The sequence below is a fragment of the Pogonomyrmex barbatus genome, unplaced genomic scaffold (assembly GCF_055798465.1).
Source record: "Pogonomyrmex barbatus isolate J1 unplaced genomic scaffold, ASM5579846v1 scaffold10, whole genome shotgun sequence".
NCBI classification, from domain to species: domain Eukaryota; kingdom Metazoa; phylum Arthropoda; class Insecta; order Hymenoptera; family Formicidae; genus Pogonomyrmex; species Pogonomyrmex barbatus.
This window is the reverse complement of record NW_028297099.1, coordinates 6,165,469-6,187,996: the sequence shown is the minus strand read 5'-3', so window position 1 is coordinate 6,187,996 and position 22,528 is coordinate 6,165,469. Positions and strand designations below refer to the sequence as shown.

At 36.9% G+C, this 22,528-nt stretch overlaps 1 protein-coding gene across 1 annotated transcript in view; it reads left to right on the top strand.

Annotated features, from left to right (window-relative positions):
• Sema2a (Semaphorin 2a) overlaps positions 1 to 22,528 on the top strand; it is a 317,771-nt gene that overhangs the window by 42,710 nt on the left and 252,533 nt on the right. The window lies entirely within an intron of this gene.

Genomic DNA, 22,528 nt, shown 5'->3' with positions numbered 1-22,528 from the left:
AACGGAAGTAGGAGTCGATGTCGCGTGACACCGAACACATGGTGGCACTCTTCCTCGCATCCAAGTATTGTCGTTGATAATTCGGTGACGATGTCGCCCGACACATATCGATACACCACTCGAAATTGTCTGTAATCATCATCATCATTTCATTGCGAAATTTAATCGCACTGAAATGCCCAATGCACATTGCATGTTGCATATTTTACGAGCACCAATTCTCGAAAAATAACAAAAAAAAAAAAAAAAAAAAATAGCTGTGAACGTTCAGTATTTTTCAGGATTTTAATTCTTTTTCTCTTTAATATTGTCGATGGAAAACTCATAACAGTTTCAGGACATTGATATTAGGCGACTATTTTTCATTGAGCTTTGTTTAAAGACAATTTTGCATTAAGCGGCTTTTAGTAGGTTTGAAAAGTACTTAAAGTCGAGTATACCCTTTTCCCTGTTCGCCTCCTGAAGATGGGAAGAGAAGCTCTTCACTTCGGCCACCATCCTTCGCTCCGTCAAAGTATCTGTTTCTCCTTCGATAACTTTTTTCGCCTTTTCTCGTGCTGACGTCTAGTCGGGGCCAAATCCTTAAATCGACTGTCACTGTCAAAGAAAGGGAGACGGGTCCTCGCCAATCTTTATTCGTGGGAATCATGCGCGAAATGATGTGTTAAATTTGAAAGGGAAAGATAAGATCGCAAATGTACATTCAACGTTTTCCAACCTTCGAGAAGTCTCCGAGATGTAAGTAAGAATCAATGTCGTCATATATTCAAAATACATGTAACACCTATTTTCTACTTTTTATGTACGTTAACGTACATAAAGATTCTATTATGATTATTGGAAATAAAGTTCAAACGTATCTTTTATTAAAATTATAATACAAAATGCGTAACAAATAATGTCAGAAAATCGAAATGTAAGTTGAAATTTATGTGAGATTAAATCAGCCGATAAAGCGAAAGAATTCTTCAGAAATAACAACAAAAGTTTTTGATATTCTGCTTCAGCAATTACGTTACAGCAATTTACATAATGTATATAATACAACAAGATTTATATGTACATTATTTATTTACGCGTCGGTGCGATTAAAGAATCGAAGACATTTTCTATGCCGTTTTCAAGGAGCTTGCGAATCAAGTTGGCGAATTAAGAGTCCGTCGAGACGATTAACTCTGGGAATTTAATCTTACTTGAACGAAGGACGATTTCGGAACGGCTGCTTTAATAGTTATCGTGAAAAGAAATGAGTTGCATTTGCTCTATTTAACACTCTAATGAACTAAACGTAAGAGTATCGTTAGTTAGTTAAATTAATAGGGAATCGAGTAATCAAAAGCGAAAATGGACAAGGAAAATAAAGAATAAAAAAGAAAAAGAGAGAAAATTACTAATTAATAAGGAATCTACGTCCTTAAAAAAAATGCACAAAAATTACCCAAAGTATATACCTTATATTACATATTTTTTGTTGCACAAGAGAACTTCAATGTGGAAGTAAATGCATTTTTAAATCACCGTCATTATAACTTGGAAAACTACGCTCCCTTCTTGTAACAAGTTGCCGTGGGGCTCGCATATTACTGTGTCATTATTAACACCATTATTATGAACTTATTAAGATTGCAACAACCCCGTTGCGTTAGGGGACGTCGGCGCAAGCACGTCGTAATAAATTGGCATTTCATTCTCCGCGATGGATGGCCTTTACGTGGTTACGCAAATTTGTTTGAGTAGATTTGCAGAAAGAGAACATTGTTATTGTATTTTCGCCTTAAAATTCCCTCTCCCCCCTCCCCCCCATAAGCTTCGTAATAAATTTATTATTTACAAATATATGTTAATTATTTTTAATAGAGAACTGCGTTTGTACATATATGTTTACATACATAAAATTTATAAACAGATTAAGAGCGAAATGATATTCCTCGCGCGGGTTATTCTGTAATACATTTAGTAAAATATTATTTTTGTAGCGCGGATAACAATGTTTGTGGACTTTGCATTTAATATAACGGACTTAGCCACTGTCACGTTTTAATGAGTTTTATAACGCAATGTTTGTTAGTAAGTAGAGTGTCGCGTATTCTGGTTAAAGACGCTTTTCATAAAGGAAAAGATATTATTTTGCTTGCTGGAAAATAAGGTATCTACTGTAAGTCGTTAATTCTAACATCTGCGAAAGTAATAACTAAGGTTCTTCATTATTATATATCATTTTCCGCATTTATTTTACAAACATATTTACATTCCGTATTACATATCAAATATAAATGAAAACAAATTCTAAAATCCAAGCGACGATCCTTGATATTAAGAATTAACATTGTCGATGAATTTATTCGAGAGAAAAATTAGGAGAGAAGGGGAAGTGCGATTTTTAATATTTGTTAAGTTTGTTGCTTTTTTCATTACCAAGGGGATTCAATTATGTGCGCGTGGTCGTGTTTTGCTTATGCTTTGAACTTGTCTTTGCCCGAACCCGCTTTGAAAAATTCATTAACATTATGGCCAGCATGCTAATTTCAGCAAAGTGTCCCGCAAGCCATGAATAATTTAAGCAATGCTATGACCTAGTACTCCGAGGATGTATTTCATGCGGGCGATGCAGCGGACTCATTCATCTTGCACCCACCGTTCCCTCGTTAATACAGAAAACTTTTTCATAACCGGCTAGTATTTGCGCAAATAACAACAGCTCTCCAGGAAAATAATATATTTGTCGGACTTTTATAATGAATTATGCTTTTTAATTGATTAATACTCTCGGCCATTTCTCTTTATATAGAAAGACAAGTATAAAGTTAATGCTTATTTAATGGCGATCCTTTATCTGCAGGATGGTATCCATGTATCTCGGTCTAATTTTCGAAATAAATCATTCTCTACATCAAACATATCCGCTTTTCACTTGAACCAGCCGGCCACGTAACCCCCTTGCAGACAGGTGAATAGGTGCGCAACTCCGACGATGAGTCCCTGTCAGACGAGAGTGGCGAGATGGGTGGCGCGGGGGGGGGGCTGAAGGTGGAGGGTAACAGGTATGGGGCCAGACTTCTGAGGAGGGCTTCGCGGCATTATGCTAATCTCGTTAAACTGAGAGCGGGTCAGACGGTACTAGACCTTACACTATCGTATTAAGATAATAACAATGAAAGGGTTGGGTTGCGACGAGGCATCGGCGTCGTTGTATTATTAGCTCAACGGTGGCGTACCAGCGTAATCTTCTCTCAGTGCTTACCAGATAGGTACACGAGTAACTCGCCCACCTCCAATAATAACTCGTTTGACGAACTTCGCGTCCGCGGATTTACGACGAAATTGCCGCCGCATCATCGCGGCATTCCCTCGTCGCGTGATTTAATCGAAATATTAATTGCATAAGACGAACGTTCGCTGAGGACGCAATCCAATTCTCTCCTCAATCTCGCCCGTCACCGCGAATGTACGAATGTTATTTATATATATATATATATATTTTTTTTTTTTTTCCAAAAGGCCAATGGATCGAATTACGAATTATTCGTGCAATCGGTAAACAAATCACTCGAACTGGATAAATTGCAATAAATCCTGCGAATTTGTGCAATCGATAAACCTGAATATTATGCCGCCATGCCGTTGCGACACGGCAAACTTTACGGGCGCGTGTAATGTCGCGGAGCATGTTTTCCAACATGAAAAATTGTTCATTGCGAGCTTTGCATGTTTACTTGCGCGCCGTTATATGGTACAGTATAACCATAAAGCGAGAATACGCGTTTCCCTTTAGTGGAGACCATTTTGGTTAGTACCTGTTTTAGACGCGCACTACAGTTACTGACATTCTGAAAAGGTATTGAACGAGACCTAAAGAGAACAACACGGCTGCGAGCTACATCACGGTGTATTTATGCGAAGAGATACAAAATGGGAATCGGGGAAAATGGAGTAGACAGGCTCCAGGAGTATCGTCGAAAGGAAAGGGTAAATCTCTCAATTCATTTTAATTACACGATTTGTATGAACGGTTGTATTTTATACACGTTCCTATGCGTTATATTAATTACGCTACGGCATACAAAAAGAATTTCTTGTGCGAGAAACCACTACGCAGACTCTCGAGTTCCGCCTTCGCGAATTATGATTAATAATTATGTTAAAGCCTCTCTCTCGACGGTGTCGTACCTTCCGGCAGATTATGATAATGTAGTCCGTTTTGAACTTCGCGGAAAATTTTCCAAGGGAAGTGCCCGCCCGCGTATAAATATGGAAGAGGCTGATTGAAGGGAGGCGAAGAAGTGGATCCGTTCGCCCAGACCTCAGTTGACTTGGAGGAGAAACACGAAGCTGTATAGGATGAGAAATGTTGTACGAGCAACAGCGAACATCTTCGCCTTTGATTTCGTAACGTCGAAAAAGGATAAAAAAATTATAGCAGGAAAACCAGATATAAATAAAACGGACGCAATTTACTCAGCTTACCTTTTGCGCAAACGCTAAAATACAATTAATGGCGTAAGAATAATTTTAAATCAAGTATAAAAATAAAATGTTGCGAGTAAAATTATAAGAAATGCCGAATTAGCAGATCGAATTTTGTTTCGAGAGAGTGTCGTTAGTTAGAGCTCCTCATCAATTACTCGAAAGTAAAGTACTAAAATTCCGTTGATGCTGGATTAAACTCCGAGATTAAGTACGGCGCCTGTAAAGGGAAAATTATGAAGGCGAAATGTCGGAGAAATTTATCGCCGCCCGGTACACGAGACCGGCATAAGTTAATGATCTCCCGCGTCGATGCGAATGATAGATGGCATTAAATAATAAGCCGCGTAGATGCACGTCATTAAGATAGCGTCCTTCTGCGCTTCAGACGGAGACAATAAATTCTATAAATGAGATCGCGAGATTTGCCCGTGTGAAATATCGTCCCGCGATGACGGCATATTATTAAACGGCTCGCGTGCTTGAACACGAAGGTCTTCTATCGGGCTCTTTAGCCATTGGATTAAGTAAAATGTCGGACGGTTCCTGTTCCGATGCAACAGGTGAGGTGCCACACAATTTTTTAATGGACATCACTGAAACCTACTAGAGTTGCAAGGATATACACATTACGAGACCATTCGGCACAAATTTAAACGTTGCTCCGGCTCGCTAAGAATTTAAAAAAAGCTTTTTCGTCTGACGACCTTCGTTACAACCGGACATAAAGCCGGAATAGGATGAATCTCCCGAGGGTACAATGCGTATACAGAATGCGTGAAACGCCGGGCATTTTGAGATTCTCGTATGAGAGACTTTGGAATAAAGGGGGTTTTACGAGGGAAAATTTATGAAAATGTTACAGGGAAAAACCGTATCGGACGGAATTGAAGCGTATTAAAGGCAATGCGATTAGGCAAAAATTAAAATGGACGCGCTTGCCGGATAATATATAATAACGGAAGCCGTTTCGGGTATACTCAGAATGCACGCAGGCAGCTTAACGTATCCGTGTGCACGGATTGCAGTTGGCCTCATGCCAGTCTGCTAAGTGGTCCACGTTTTCCATTGCTAGGTTATTCGCGCTGAGCCATCGTCGACGTCCTGCACTCTCTGACCCCGCTCGGATTCGTACGTACCTGCACGTTTCAACGATGCACTCCGTAGATAGAACGATCCCATATCCTTCTGAGTGCCGCTTAAATCAGCACCAGCATTCTTGTCGGCGTTTTGCCGAACTTGCAAGCTCGAAATTATGTTTGGATTATCATAATTTTCATCACGCGCGTGATAGACAATAAAATCATCAAGCGCAATATCGAAATTAGTCTACCATCTCGCCTATGAATTATCGTGTTCATTTGATTAAATGATTCGGATTAAACAACATCATTTCGACGACATATTTAAATGGTAACAACTGCGTGTATAAATTTATAATGGAAAATTACGTTACGACAAAAAAATGATTTAATAACGCGCAGCGAGATGCTTCTCTCTACGCTTTTATATTATTAATATAACATTGTTTAACTCGTTTAATGTATCTGCATGTAACTGTGATTTGCAGAATTATAAACATATTCCGAAATGGATGCATCAAATAATTTACACGTAATGTTTTAGTTACAGAACTACTGTAAATAGAATTAGAGATCGCGGCAATGACATGAAGAGAGAGAGAGAGAGAGAGAGAGAGAGAGAGAGAGAGAGAGAGAGAGAGAGAGAGAGACGGGAATAGGAAGCTAAGCGAAATAGGTACATGTATGGACATAACTAGATTTGAAATCCCTAGTTGCTTGTCGGAGTCTCTACCTACATTCGCTTGCTATTTCACAGTAGTTAAATTTCCTTAGCGAAATCAGTATTCGTAGCTAGGTAATTAATACAACTAATAAATAAGTTGCTCAATATTAGCGCAACATCTTAAATAACAATCGATTATCACACACATAAAATAATATTTATAAAAAGAATTATACGCGCGATTAATATTTAAACGATTGTCCTTGCGACAACATCTCGTCGAGAACTTAAATAAGTTACACTCGCTCATTTTATTCGGTGTAATCACTTGGTTTAGCTACACACATGAATAATGTCTACTATTGTGAACGAGATTAAATTTCCGTCATCTTAATTGATGCTACAAGTATGCTTAACGGTATTATGGTGTTGCTGTTATCCGCGCATGATGCATCACCGCGCTAATTAGACGCAAAATTGGTTAAGTCCAATCCCGCGAACCCGCGCGGTTAGCGATGTGTATCCTGCACGAAGTTAATCCGGCAGTTGGTATATGTCAGGTGTAAAACGTAATCTGTGTGTACGTGCGCACACATATGGGCGTACACGCGCATAATCAAAGTCATCGGGAGTTTGTGCTTTGGCGGTTTGACTGCGCGATTACGCTCAGGATAGCAATAATAGCCTCGGAAGTCGGTTAAATTCGGGAGGCACGGGAAACATAAATTCACCCGAAATACAGTCCAAAAGCGCGGATTAGCCGTCGGCCGTTCGGCCAATCTGATTAACGGTGAAATGTCCGGAACGGAAAAATATCGCGCCGCCGCGCGGGGGAAATTCCCCGCGAATGCGGAGCAGCTCGTTTTTGGAGCGGCTGCATCGTTTGTCGAGTCGCAGATAAGATCTCCTACTTGCGAGCGTGAAAAGAAAACTTTTAACGAGATTCAACTTATCATAACGCAGCACGTTTCGTACTTTCCACGTGCCCTCCCGTGGAAAAAGCGCCGGCAAAGGCATTCCGCTTCATTGTCCTCTTTTTTTTGCTCCGTGTGCGTAAGCGTTAATTCGGCTCACGGCTATTCTCCGCGTATTGTACATTTACAAATCGCGATGAGATTCGCGGTCGTACAAGTGCGGCCGAATAGGATACACCCGGACACATGGATATATTACCCGCGTCTCTGCCCATCTTAACTACGTATGCTCGTCCCGGGAGTAAGTCGGGGACGTGCTCGATTGATAATTTAATATCGCGCGAGCAGCTCGGAAATTAAGCTGCGCTCTCGTGGCATAGCGCCGTCTCGGAGTTCGTGCCTATCGGGATTTCCACGTGGCGGGTGGCAATGCATCGCAGGGGCGGTGGCTCGTGTAGACTTTACAGTCGAGCGGTTGCGCATGATTATACGGTGGTGTAATTGTGTTCACGTCGACGGATGAGCTCGATGAGTGGAGCGAAACGTCGCGCGAAACGGACTGACGGATGCGTCAGGCGGAATTCCTCGGCATTAAATCTTTTACAATGGAGCAAGCGGAAAGTTATTGAAATCGCTACGATACGTCAAATCGCATAAACGTCAATGAGAGACATGTGGTTAAATCGCGATAATACCGGAATATCCAGATGTAACTCGGTAAGAACTAGGTACGGCTATGGCTTCCATAACGCGACAACGTTCGCCTGCGGATCAGACGGGAGAATCTGCTTAGCGAGCGCCTGGCGGTTCGGAGGCAAGGATATTATAACGGGTTTACGAATATATGGTGTATCGATTTTTCCGATCCGCCCCCCTCTGAGAGAACAGGATCGGTGGCGCGGGGTATAATATTAGTCCTCGTCGAATATTTGAGAGAGATGATACTTCCTTACATCTTTAATATCTTAAGTTTAACATTAAGCTCGCAAGAGATGGAACGGGCGTTCGCTGATACTGAATTTTTTATTAATACTATTTACGCGGTAAACATCAACGCAAACGTTATATATTTTTTCGTCCCGGCGCAGTTTACAAAATTGTTTTTTACGGTGGTAGAGAGAGATTTAAAGAAATAGCAACGTACAGTCGAACAGCGTGAGGTAGTTAAATTTCAGCGACGTTGAAATTTTATCCGATACGTTCGCGTGGCGTAATCAGCTTTTCGCAACCGTCGAAGGCAGATACGTCTTGAATCTAAAGACGCTTTGCAGCCGTCTGTGCCGTTATGCATTGGGTTTTGCGGCGCACCGTCGCTGTAACAAAACTGTAAATACGATATTTTGCATAAATCATCTTTGAGATGTAAACTACTCATTCGAGTCGTCTGATAGTTTCGTTCTCGTGGCACTCCGCTTACAAACACGCCGGCAAGCAAAATTCTTGCAGCCCAGCTGCGAAATAATGATAGGACGTGAATAACAATAGCGGGGGCCTCATAGAAGGTTCCTTTTAATTACGGGAATAGAGCGCGGGCGTGGACGAAGGAGATCCGGCGGAGGAAAGTCCAATTTAATTAGAAGATCTTGTCGATCGATTCGACTCGGTCTACCAATCCGGCCGTTACTCCACCGCCTTCCTTCCTTCCTTTCCCATCTGCAGACAAGGACAACGAGCTCGATCGTTAACGCAATTCCAACTCCGTAATATTATTACTCGTTCGAATCTAGTGCTAGGCTGAATCGAATTTGGCCTCGACTGGAAGTCGGACCGGACGCTAAGCGTGTGACGAGTGGACTTTAAAGTTTTTTGTATACAAGTTGTTAAATACTCCAAAGTACCATGATTTATCTATTTATTTACATGTCTTTTCTCTCTCTCTCTCTCTCTCTCTCTCTCTCTTTCTTGTGATAGATACAGGAATTTATATTAACATTCTTAATTCATATAAATGAAGACGCTTATCAATTTGCTCAATGACAATTATTAAACGGGATATTTGGACTTATATATTGTAAAACGAGATTTAGAAATAGATAATGCATGTAAATTATAACGTGTTCTTAAATTAAGAACGAAAAAGGAATATCGGTTTTTCTGTGAAATCAAATGTTCTGAGTAAAGCTTTAATTAGAAATGGATGTACCGACAAGTTAGAAACCAGCTAGTATGGGAGAATCATGTGTGTGGCGATACGTGAATATGTGTGTGTACGTGTGTGTATGCGTCTGTGTGAGGGAAACGGACATCCAACCGGAGGCTTGGCCAATTAGGCCGGAGTAAGAGAAATCAGTTTGGCTAACTCAGTTACGTCGCTTTTACGGTATTGAAAACGTTCCGACAAAACGCTCAGGCAACCGCATGGCACAAACCTAATTTGCGATACGTATCGGCCATTGGAAAATGAAGAACAATTGCGATGATTCTATCTACAATGTTTTTTTTGCGATCGATCGTAGAAAAAACGAGAAAGAAAGAGCCTCGTCGATAATTGAAGACGAAGTCAAATATTCCCTCCGCTTCGGACGAGAAAATGTTCATTATAAAAGATCTCTTTCGATGCGGTTGTTTTTATCAAGAAACAAAAGACAAAAGCTCTTTTTTATACGATTTTTGGAGTGAGTAGCGTAATTCTGTATTAAGTAGCAGACAAGAATGGCACGCGCAGTCGACAAAGCAGAAATAATGCCTCAGACGTTACCCATGCTACCACCGTTCGCGTTCGCATCCCGGGAACTACAATAATTGGTTAGATTATCGGTAGGATATGGTTATGGGAAGTGTGAGGCTTTCCCGGCCCCGGTCGAAGTAATCTCGATTCTGATTGCGTTTGACGCATCATTGAGCGGAATGATGAAGACACTCGTGAATCTTGATGCCGACGCAACCTAATAGATCGTTCTTATCGTCCTTACAGTCTGGGGAACGCTATTGTTATTTTTCACATTTCACTACACAGATAGATCTTCCTCCAGTTAGACTTTTAATATAGCACATCGTTTTAATTTTTAGTTTCTTATAAAACGCTCTGTGCTCGATGTAAATTATTATTATAGAAATGAATTTACACACCGATTCCATAAACGTCGTATAAATTGAAGATATGATATTTTATATATGTCCAAATACATAGAAAATAAATGTTATCACAGTAGATTATAGAAAAAAATAAAATATAGGGCAAAAAGAGAAAAAAAAATAGTGGTATAAAGTATAAATTTTTGACACATCGCGCTATCACATCATTCAAAATATAAGCGCAATCAGATAAGTCCATTTGATTCACGATGGTTATCTACACAAATATATACAGTGGGTCACTAAAACTTCTTTTCGATTTCTTTTAGGATAAAAAATTTTGCAGTGAAAACCATATGTGCAGTGAAATGATAAAAGTAATGTATGCAAGATAAATGTATCTTTTGGCTGTCCTTCTTAGCCACCTGTATCTTTTGAAAATATTAATTGGACATTATAAATGATACGACGAATGAAAGATTAAAAAGAACAAACCGGCAAAATAATATTTCCCAAAAACGATTGAAAAAAAAAAGTATTGCAACCCTTTTAGTGATCAACTGTCAAAGTTACACAAATATAAAATTTTATATTCTCGCCACAGTTTGTTTATAACGTGTCCAATCTACCATGTTCAAATATAAATTTAGTACATCATTAAATGGCAATATTTATTAATGTCTGACTTTACCGTGTTTAAATTAAAGCTCGTGCCACGCTGTTTTTTTTATCGATTTTCGTTCGCGTATTCATCCATCTAACCAGTCTTCGCTATCCATTTATCTACATATATTTCATTCTTTTCCTCGTTCGTTCGTCGGCAAATTGAGAAGTTTCGCAATATTAATAGCCTGCGCGGACAAACTCGGATAACAAGATTGCCAAGCAAACCAGGCAGGTGGATTCCTGTACTATTGGAGCCGTTAAAATTGAGTTGGGAGCAATTTTTTGTAGTTACAAGCTATTACATATTGATGTAACGTACGTTGAAGAGGGTCAGCGTGAAAAAAGTGATATTGGGTGTTAAAAAAGCTCTTGTCAGTTTTTTCAATCATGAGAGAATATCGAGAATATTTTACGATAATTATAAAATCAACAAATGATAAGATATATTTTAATTAATATACATTTCCATCTTTTCAGACAGTAATTTTCTTTTATACTTTCGGTATGAATAAGAACGTATAATATATGCAAACTTAATTAAATGAATTCTAATGGAAAAGTTGCTTCAGAATCGTGAATGTCATCAAGAGCAACAATAATTTACGAATGATTTAATGCCCCACTTCATTAGTTCCGTCAAACTCAGAACCGGATCGTGATTTGTGTTTAATTATCTCGATGAGACATGGATTAAGGAAAAAAATTGTACTTTCGTGGAAATTCTAACAATAATGCAAAAAACAATATAAGATCCGAAATATTTGATAGATAGATTTTTCACATACATATAATCAGTTTTATTATTAATATAATGTTGTCTTTTCCAATATACATTTTTATACATTTTTACATAAATATCTCTTTCATCAGATGATGCTAAAATATTTTTCAAATTATTCTCAATATTTACAATAGAAACTGTCTTTTATAAATGGATTATTTTAATGCAATCAAAAAATTTAAGGTAAGTTACATAAAAAATATTTCTATTGTGCAAAATATTCAATCTCATCATATTGTTTTGTTTCAAATTATATAAAGCTATATTATACATTATACATATATTATACATAATTATAGATTGATAGGTTATGAGAAATTATTATTGTATGCATTGTTGTATACATAATAGAATGATGAACAATTATATATATTCTAGAGTAAAATATTTCTCCTAATTTGTGTCGTGGCCAATATATATATATATATATATATATATATATATATATATATTATCATAAATTTGACATGTATATATGTATATATATATATATATATATATATATATATATATATGCAAAATTTATGATAATGAATTTATGAAAGTGTTCTGTCTATTTAATATTTAGATTTATTTTCTTCAATTAGAATTAAAGATCTGACTCACTAATCAATGCACACTGCAATTGTTACTATATTGTAACTATATAAATTTGTAAAATATAAGTATGTATATACTTCAGAATTTATAACAACAAAAAATTAGAACAACAGCCAAAATAATTAATATTTCGACAATAGTTATGATGTTGAATTTTTGTTTACTTCTCTCTCTCTCTCTCTCTCTCTCTCTCTCTCTCTCTCTTTCTCTCTCTCTCTCAAATATATATTTCATGTAATTATATTATTAATTATATTATTAATAAAAATATTTATTAATTAATTATTAATTAAAATATATTATTAATAAAAATATTAATTAATTAATTATTAATTAATTAATTATTAATAAAAATAATTATATTATTAATATAGTACAAAATAATTATTATTAATATATTATTAATTTCTGAAAAAATATTTGTAAAAAATATTCGTAAAATATTCTTTTAAATTTAATTATTATAAACTTTTACAAAAAACTTTGATAAATTTTTTTTTTTAATTTTTAGGTAACTCAAAACAAAAAAAAATGAAAATAAATAATTAATTTTATAACAAATAACAAAATAATATAAATAACAAATTATTTCTTTTATGGGTGCTTCGCCTTATTTGATGCCTTCCAGATCATCATTTTAGATTTCTTTTTTATGGTATTCATACGCACAAACATGTTTAATTACAATCGCGTGCAGTAATCAGAAACGTGATCATTTGCACGACATTCCTAATATTAATTACACGCGACGCGCACGTTACAGCGAAAGAAAAAACACAAAAGAAATATACATCTATTTGTCTTTTTTTTGTATTCGTGATATTAATAATCGAACAATTCCATAACTATCTTTATTGTGAAATGGTGAAATATAATAGCGAAATTAGTAAAATTAAGTTAATAATTAATTAAAGATGTGACGAGCTATTGGATTTAGTGATTTGATATGCCTTGCACTTTCACTTGTGAAAACAAATTCTTTCCAAATTAGAGAAAAAGTGAAAGTAAAATATATGTGAGATATTCTGAAAGTAATGTTGAAATATCGTGAGAGAACGATAATTTCTATTGCTTCAATTTTGTCAAATGAGTAAAATAGAATATTTCCTTCAATAATATTCGTCTCTGCAATAGGTTTATAACTAATAATTGTAACTGCTAATTGTAAGGATTAATTGCACGGACTATACAGTTAATTGCCTCACAGAGAAACCAATCTCGTTTCAGAGAATGATAACGCGATAATGATGTATGGAATTCATCAATTCACTACTCTGTTTGTTGGCTCAAAACTCGATACACGAATGATAATGCGGCAATCTTGCATAAGCATAACGAACGCATTGTATACCATAATAAAAAAAGTACGAATCGTATTAGATACATTCTTGAGATATTTAATGTAATTATAAAATGTTGAGCACACGTATTCAATTCAGCTGCCTTGGTTGGAATTTTTAATCATTAAATGATCCATACTTTTTGCGAATTTTTTAAAAGCAGTCGATCTGGCGATTTATTACAACGTGTCATAAAATCTAAAAAAAAATATGCGATCTGATTTGAAGTGATGAAAAAAGAGTGATGTAAAATATATTCAAAGTTAAGTACGCAATATGAAATCATTATTGTTTGCAACTATTACGACGAAGTAATAATTTCTAATTATTTCCATATTTTGATGCTTTGCCTCAAAGAAACAAGTCACGCGAAATATCCACTTTGATGAAGAGCTATTTTATTAAGAGCTTGGTAATTGTCGAGATGATTAAATATTCGTGTGTGGGCTAATAGTTAATTCTTTAGGGAGAATGAGTCTGTGTCGCGAGACACAATAATGCGATGGCACATGGAACGATTCACACCGTTATTTGCTCGACTATTGCCGCACAACTGGCAACATGCCGAACCTTGTGTTACCTTACGTACAATACGTACGCACGATGCATTATCCTTGCAATAAAAACACGAGTGCGTCGAATGCTCTCTCGATCTGTTATCATTCCGTAAAATACTTAACGTATTAGAAAATGCTAATATTATATATTATTCTCTTTACATTAAATTAAAAAAAAATATAAATGAAATAAGCACTGAGAGAGTCATAGCTAATTCCTCGGTAAGCAGGATCTTGATTGCTAAATTTTTTTCTGTATGAAATAAATTCAAACAATTGTATCACAATGATAAATGAAATAATTATTATCACAGATATATTTAAGTTTTGAACTAATCAACGTGGCTCAAAAGACAATGTACAATTTTGCGTAAAAAAGGGCTTGCAAACATTTGATAATAATAATATTATTATTATTATTATCAAGTTTAAATCGTCAAATGTATTACAATAATAAATATGGCAAAAATTGGAATGACATGCTAAATATTTAATATTTTTATTAACAATTTAAATAATTAATCCATTTCTTCATTTAAATAAAATTATAAAATCTTTAATATTTGTTTAAAGAATAAAATGTATTTTAGTAATTAAAAATAATTATGAATAATATATAAGTATATTTATACAATATATATTTTGTACAAATAAAAATTATTATTATTTTATTATTATAAATATAGAATACATATATGATTAATTTATTATTTTTTTTTCTTTTATATCGAGAAGAATAAGATATATAATTTTAATAAATTACAAATTTTTCTCATAAAAATGAAATAAATTTAAAAATTAAATTTATATCGTTATAAAATATAACTCCATCCAATCTTAATTTTTACCCGATTTATTAAAATCACACGATTTCAGCTCTTATAGAAATATAAAAATGAATTAAATTTTTTTGAATGAAGATAATTAATTATTATTTCCAATTTTCATTATATAGGAAAAAAAGAATTAAATAATTCATACGTAAGAAATAAAATTTATTAAGATAAAGCAATAAAAAGATTATTTGCATTACGATGATCAATAACAAAAGGGAGCTCGTTTAATCGCTGATTTGATTACACAAATTCTGTATGTGATAGCATCAGTACTTTTTAAACATTTATAACTTGATAATTCTATCAACGTTTTCATTCATTTGGCAGTTTTGATTAATCAAAGAATATTAATTGCACAGAACGATAGAAGATATATTTGCTTTCTCTCTGTATTAAATATATTTTATATAATGCCAAAATAAAGCATTTGCATCTTGAAATTATTGTAAAAAAAAAATGATAAAAATCAAGCATGTTTTCTACATACGAGTACGTTCATTTATCTTCAGTATACCTATTCACACACATTGACAATTTTCGCACAAACGAACAGCTTTCCGTCTTCGATTTCTCTTGTTTTGCGAATCGACAACGATTGACTGGAGTTTACGAGTTGTCGCCCAGTCGGACACCCTCAGCGAACGAAAACCTTTTGTCGAAAAAAAGGGAAGGTAAAGACGCCTTCATTGTCGAATGCTGACTGGTCCTGGTTTTTATCACTGGCCCTGAGGGAGTGCGGAGCCATCCGGGGCTGTAGAAAAGCAGGTTTGCCAACGTTCCCTACGTTTGACGCATCCCAAAGGAAACATCGATAAACTGACAGGCCATCTACTTCTAGCTTCTATGTCCCCACGCGTACGCGTCGTACACTCGAGCCGCGTTTTTGTACATCGAGTTTGAAAATTTTCAGGAAAACAAAAATCCTTTCGTGACGCAATATCGTCGCATTAATCGCGTGTTGTAAAGCACATTTTAAGGAAACAAAATTGTTAACACCAATTCCGCCATAGATCTACCGTGGTTTAATTAGAGAGAAGTAGATGAAGATTCATCTTATAGTAACATTTTTTTTCGCGATATTGCAAAAGATGAGGTAGATAGAAAGCGGCTGGCTTGTTAATTCCTGTAGGTACTTAAGTCAACATACCAACGGTCGTCTCGAGTGGCCGAAAGACCCTACGACAGTCGAGGGTCTATCGGCCAGCCTATGCAATATGCTGCCAGCATATGCAATACTCTCGTATGTACGCAGCATTTATTACAATCATATGAAAGCGTACTCATAGAACCGAACAAAATTACTTTATTCAGAAAAAGCTGTAACACGTGCCAAGTATATACATCGTTGTACTAAACACACTATATAAATTATTTCATGATTTGCAATTTAAAGATTTGATGTATATAAAACTTGACGTCAATTATATTTGATAATAAAATTTAATAGTTATTATATAATTTGTATACAATTACACTATTCTGCTATGGATTTCTTTACAAATTCTAAATTCTAAATTATTTAAAACGGTTTAAAATTAACGTATACATGAAAGCTTAAAGCGTCCAAGTTTAGAATAACTTTATAAAATGTCTTCTCAGATTGATAAAAATTAAAATTATTTTTGTTATATAATTTAATCTTCATTAATCAACTTTAACGATTGCTGTGTCTCAAAGTAAAGTATATCGTTATGTATCATGCCGTGTATCGTGTATCGTGTATCTTGACTAACCTTCATTAAGGAATACATATCACTGCATGTTAAGTATTATTCATTATTTATATTAAATTTTCGCAATATTTCAAAATGTGCGATACAGATATGAAACAATTTTGTATTCCCCTTATACAAAATCATGGTTACTTTCACTGCGATAGGAACGAGAATTTAATATTCAAAAGAGTTCTTTAATATTAATAGCGCGTTGGTAAAAGGGTTCACGTTTACGTCGTTGTTTATTTTTCAATTTTTCTCTGTATCGCTATACCGATACCTCCAACTAACGTCATATCATAATGGTCCAATTCATTAAGACATTCCGTCGTTTCCGTATAATGAAATCGCAATTAGAGATATGCAAAACACCGCTTATATCAGCCGTAGGAAGTGGACGGTACGGAGCAAAGATGCCATTTGAATTGTGAAATACTTGAAGAGATTCCAATATTAACTGCCGGAATGCTGCTGGAAATAATGAAAAGGAAATGGCCGCGATGCTGATGGTAGAGAGAACGGTTTTTCCGCGAACGAGCAATCGCAGGCCACATATCGAGGTATATCGATAAAATTCTATTTCGCGCAAATATAAAAAAGAATAAAAGTTTCACAACTTCTTCGTAGAGGTAAAGGTAATTTCGACTCAAATAGACCACTTCTGATGAAAGTTTCGAAGCGTACAGCGAGAACATTATTCATTCGAGCAAGAATGTCGAATAAGATATACAATGTAAGATTTGCCTTTGCATAAACGAGGTAAACTACCAATTTAACTATTGCTTAAACAATAGTAGATCATAGTCCTTATTTACAATGTTAGAAACGGATGGATCGTCGTTGAGGTAAAACTTTCGGTATAGATGAGACTGCCGCGAGGAATCTTTAGAAAGAATAGGGCGAGAACAACGCGATGCCGGTTCTATCCGTGGTAAAGAAGCGAAGCAGTTAAAGAGCACGATGAAGTAAGAAGTTGCCGCGGTAAAACCGCAAGCGCGCCGCGAAGCCGGCGCAACAGAGCGCAGGAGCAGTAATTCCTTTCTTCCAAAAAAGAAACGCGGTAAAAACAGCGATTAAGGCTTTTAGCTGGAATACCGGGCTCCACGTGCTTCTTCTCCGCAATGCGTGTAGAAGAGGACGGGACTGCCCCTCTGGACGTCGTTGGAAGAAACGGTTCATGGGTTCGGTCGCTAGTTTCCACCCTGCTGAGCAGCTTTCCCCGGGACTCTGTGGTTTCTCCACGCTATAAATACCGACACCGAAGACCAACCTAGAAGGTGGAAACGGGAGAGAGAGAGAGAGAGAGAGAGAGAGAGAGAGAGGGGAGTAGTAATGTTGCGCGAGAAAAAGAGAGAGAGAGAGAAAGAGGAAGATATATGCACGGAAGAAATAGCTGGCCGTGCAAGGGTGTAGACGAGAAAAAGTTGTTGGAAGGCGCTCGAGGAGAAGAACGCGAGCATCGAGCATGCAATTCTTTTTCCATTCGAGTGCTTTTTATTCGAAAAATGGAGTTTCATGAGAAAGCGTCCGTTATGGGCGTCCAATGAGCTAATTACATTTGTCTGACCTTATCTCGTTTGGACTACTCGCGACGATGACGGGAAACCAAATATGTAGTGTGTTTCATTTACGTAGCTACGATAGCCACTTTCTATCGACGAAAACTTGTTTTAAAATTTCGAATAAAATGTGTGCATTAATAATTCCACGGAAAATATTTCGAGAAAATATTTTCAAAACGGTAAATTATCTGTACAATTTCATTTTAGACTTTATCATATTACAGAGATAAATGCAATTTCATTTTTTACAACGTTCTATGTATCGCTGTATTGTAAAAGTAAAGTACGAGTACACAAAGAGAAAATGAGAGGTTGCATTATTTCGCAGTGAAACGAAGAACACTACGTATTTCCGCATAAACTGGCAAGCGGAATACTATGATTGAACAGCGTTTAATTAAAAGTCGAATCGACTCGTTCAGTCATACGACACGTACGAGCGCGTGTGCATATAGCATGTCCTCCATTGAGGAATCACGAGACTACTTTTATTCATGATAGACGGCAGTGGGGATAGCGATCATTTCCGTTTCCAAAGGAAAGAGTACACGTAATAGAGAGAAAAATATTGAATGACAAGGCAAGAGCGGAAAACGTCACTGTCGCACGACGGGGATAGGGACATTTCATGTCACGGATTGACAACGACGGAAATTTCCTCCGTTCCCGTGAAGATTACGCGAATGGACCGGCGGGATCGGCTCTCGCTTGATTCCCACCGGACTCCGATAGCGCCGCGATCCTTGCGGATATTTTATGGCATCCGGAGGAAAGTAACTTCAAATTACTTTCGCGCCAAGTATACGATTTCGTAGTAACTTTATTCGCGAATCCCTACGCGAGATATGACCATTTCCGCGAGAATTCGTCACGGAATTTTCCCCTCGAAAATCAGATAATGCGCGTCCCGGCGAAAACTTTAATATTTTTAAGCGGCATTTAAATGTCAGCATTTAAATGTCACGTCACGGTCGATCGTTGCGTTAAAACGCATTGAGTCTCTCACGTCGGATTAAAACACGTCGAAGAGCGACAGCGATAAGAGTTTTACGGTGAATAAAGAGCGGCGTCACCCGTCATACGCCGATATTGCAGCGTCATCGGCGTTGGCACAACAACAACAATAACAACAACAACACAACAACAACAACAACAACAGGAAAAGGGTCCGCAAAAAATATATTACGGAGCTACGGCAGTTTCGCATTATAGGGAATTAACGAGCCGATCGCGCGTACGCGCTGTCAAAAATCCAGCCCCGTCATGTCGCGATCTATTATCGATCACAGCTCAGTGTGAATATACAATACTCGCCGGCTCGTGACTAGCGCATGAACCTGTCGCTGTTGCATACATCCGGTTGTATTGCGATTATCATGCTCATATACGCGGCATACAACAACCGCGCGACAACGCAAAGCATCACTGCCGGTCGGGGCCCTATTGTGGTTCTCGGTCCGACATGTTGATAACGAGCTGATCATTGTTATAACCCACACGTCGTCACGTATATGACATGTATGTATGTGTGAACATAGACACACACACACACACACACACACACACACACACACACACACACACACACACACACACACACACACACACACACACACACACATATATATATATATATCGCACATTGGTCACATTTGGCTATCGTGTTTAAGTTAAGACACAAGTTTGTCGGCATGGTTGGACACGGGTGAGCGAAGCGACAGTGTAATAACTAACTTTGTTCGCCGTCCGGTCGAACGTCTACACGGAATCGAGATTCATCGGGACGAAACAATTCCGCGTTTTGTTGAATGTAATTATAAAGACTCGCGAAGACCATTGATTCCTCTTGTTGCCTGCAGTAACAAATACCGTCGCATCTCTTTATTTATGAAAAAACTTTTAAAGGAGAACTTTCGATAAGTATTTCTCAGTTTTAATATCGAGATGGTATCGGAGAATTAATTAAGATGTAGGCATTTTTTTATTGGTATCGTTGGCGAGCTGCTCGATTCGTGAGCGAACAGCTGTATGAACCTGAATATTCTTGTCCCGTTTGGAAAAATAAAGAGGTGCGAGCACTCTTTTTCTAAAAACCGAACCCGAAGTCGTATGATCGTGCCTCATTGGGTATCATTTCGCGCCCGCCCCCCCCCCCCCCGGAAAGAAGCGGGGCCCCAAATGCGGATCCTCAGTCTCGCCCTCATCTCGCCCGAGTCTCGTCTCCTGAAAAGCTCAAAGTCAAAAAACGATATTATCGTTTCTATCTGGTCATTTGAGTAGTAAAAAAAAGATCTAAATAAAAGAGGATTTTAACAAGGGATCTTTAACATCTTTTTCAACTTTAATGTCGATTAACTTCGAACGGTCTACGCGGTACATGTTCGGATGGATATACGAATGCTTCGTGCGTCGTCGGGGAAAATACAAACTTTTTGCGAACGTCAATTCGTTCCCTTTTATCCGAGGTGCGATGTCCAATACATCGGCTTTCTCATAATAAATGTCAGTTTCGTTGAGTTGCATACACCGGAGTGGCATTAATCGATTCCATGTTCCGAACATTACGTAACGTCAATAGCTATTTCGAGCAGTTTGGCACGAGGTAGGTAAAGGAGCCGGAGAAACTTCATATTTCTCAGAATATCGAAAGGTAAGAGAGTAGACATGAATAATTAATCGCAAGTCGATGTATGAAGCGCATCGCGTAAACTTGAGAGAGGCCAAGCGAAGAGAGAGACTAAGCCTTCCGCAGTGTTTAGTTAAATTAGAACCGATGGTCTTGCGACTTAGCTATTACTCGATGACACGACACGGGAGTACGAATCGAGTTAACGCGTTGTCAAAAAATCGCTTTGCGTATTTTCCGGTAAAATATTTACTCCTTTAAAAGGTGTATTAAAATTCCATCTGTTGTGTCGTCCGTAACCGAGATCAAAGCGACAGGACGTCTCTTTTCTCGCTCTTTCTTCATCTCGGCCAGGACTAGGTAATATCTCGCTTTCTCAGGTATTACTAGTGTGTAAGATACATATTATAAAATATAAATAGGACGATGTACAACACGAGAACGTTGAACATCATTGAAAGTACCGTATATAGTCGCGTAAGCGTTTTATCTTCGTACAGAGCGTATTAAAATTCTATTTACGGAAGTCGTCGTTTGTAACTGAGATCAAAGCTACAAAATGTTTTTCTCCATTCGCTGTCTGCGCGTGGATGTTTTCTGTCCCTCATTCACTCATGTGTGTGTGTGTTTTCAGAGATTATTTAACCGAGTATGTAAAATATAAATTAGAATTCATAGGTGGGGAATTGAAATATATTAACGTCATTCATAAGGTATTACGGTAAACGTTATCATGGAAGTGTTATTCTATGCGTGCCTGCCGACGATAGTTCTTTGCCTAACGTTATATCAAAAATTATATATTATAGATTAAAGCCTACGCTATTATTCGTGCCAGAATTCAAGATAAAATAATTATTTTGCAAAAAGCATTTGAAGACAGAAAATGCACAAAATATATATGATATAAAAATTTATTTGTATTTTTATTAAAAAATACGTATTGATTGCACGTATTAAATTGCAAGTAGAATTTTGCCCTGCAAATTACAAATTAATATAGACAATTATTACAAGTAATTACATTATGGACAATTCAATTACCATAATTATTATAGACCGTCTAAAATATTTTTAATATCAAGCTTTTATTATATGCATTTATGAAAAGGAGTAAGACATTTTTTATATAAATAATTTCGAAAATGATGACGCATGATATAATTATATAGTGTATTGACGATAAATTTTGACTATCATTAATTTATCTTGAAGAAAGAATCAAAACGAAGAAATGTATACGCGTCTCTTCGTGGAACTCTTCTCGAAAAGATGCGATGTAGCAATTTCGTCCACTTACTTTTCCGCTTACAATTATGCATCGTGTAATGGACATCTCTCTCTCTTTCTTTCTCGATGTTCCTCTCGACGTTACGTCGAACTAGTAACTGGAACGCCATGAAAATGCCCGCGGCCATCGTTATTACGCGAACAAATTAATTTATCGTTTTGCGATGTTACGGTTAACAGCGTTCCGGCGAAATAATGGCGAACGACGAGGGCGAGTATCGTAGCTAAGGAAGTTGGCGTGCGAGGAAGTCCGTTGGACGAGGATATAATAGAAACGGGGTGAAGGAGGAAAATTGGAGACGAATGTTCGGTGAGGAGAAGATTAGAGTAAGGAAAAGGCGGCACCACGATCGAGGTGGACAGGAGAACGGGAAATAAAAAAGGTAAAAGTAGAAAAAAAAACGTATGAAAAGAAA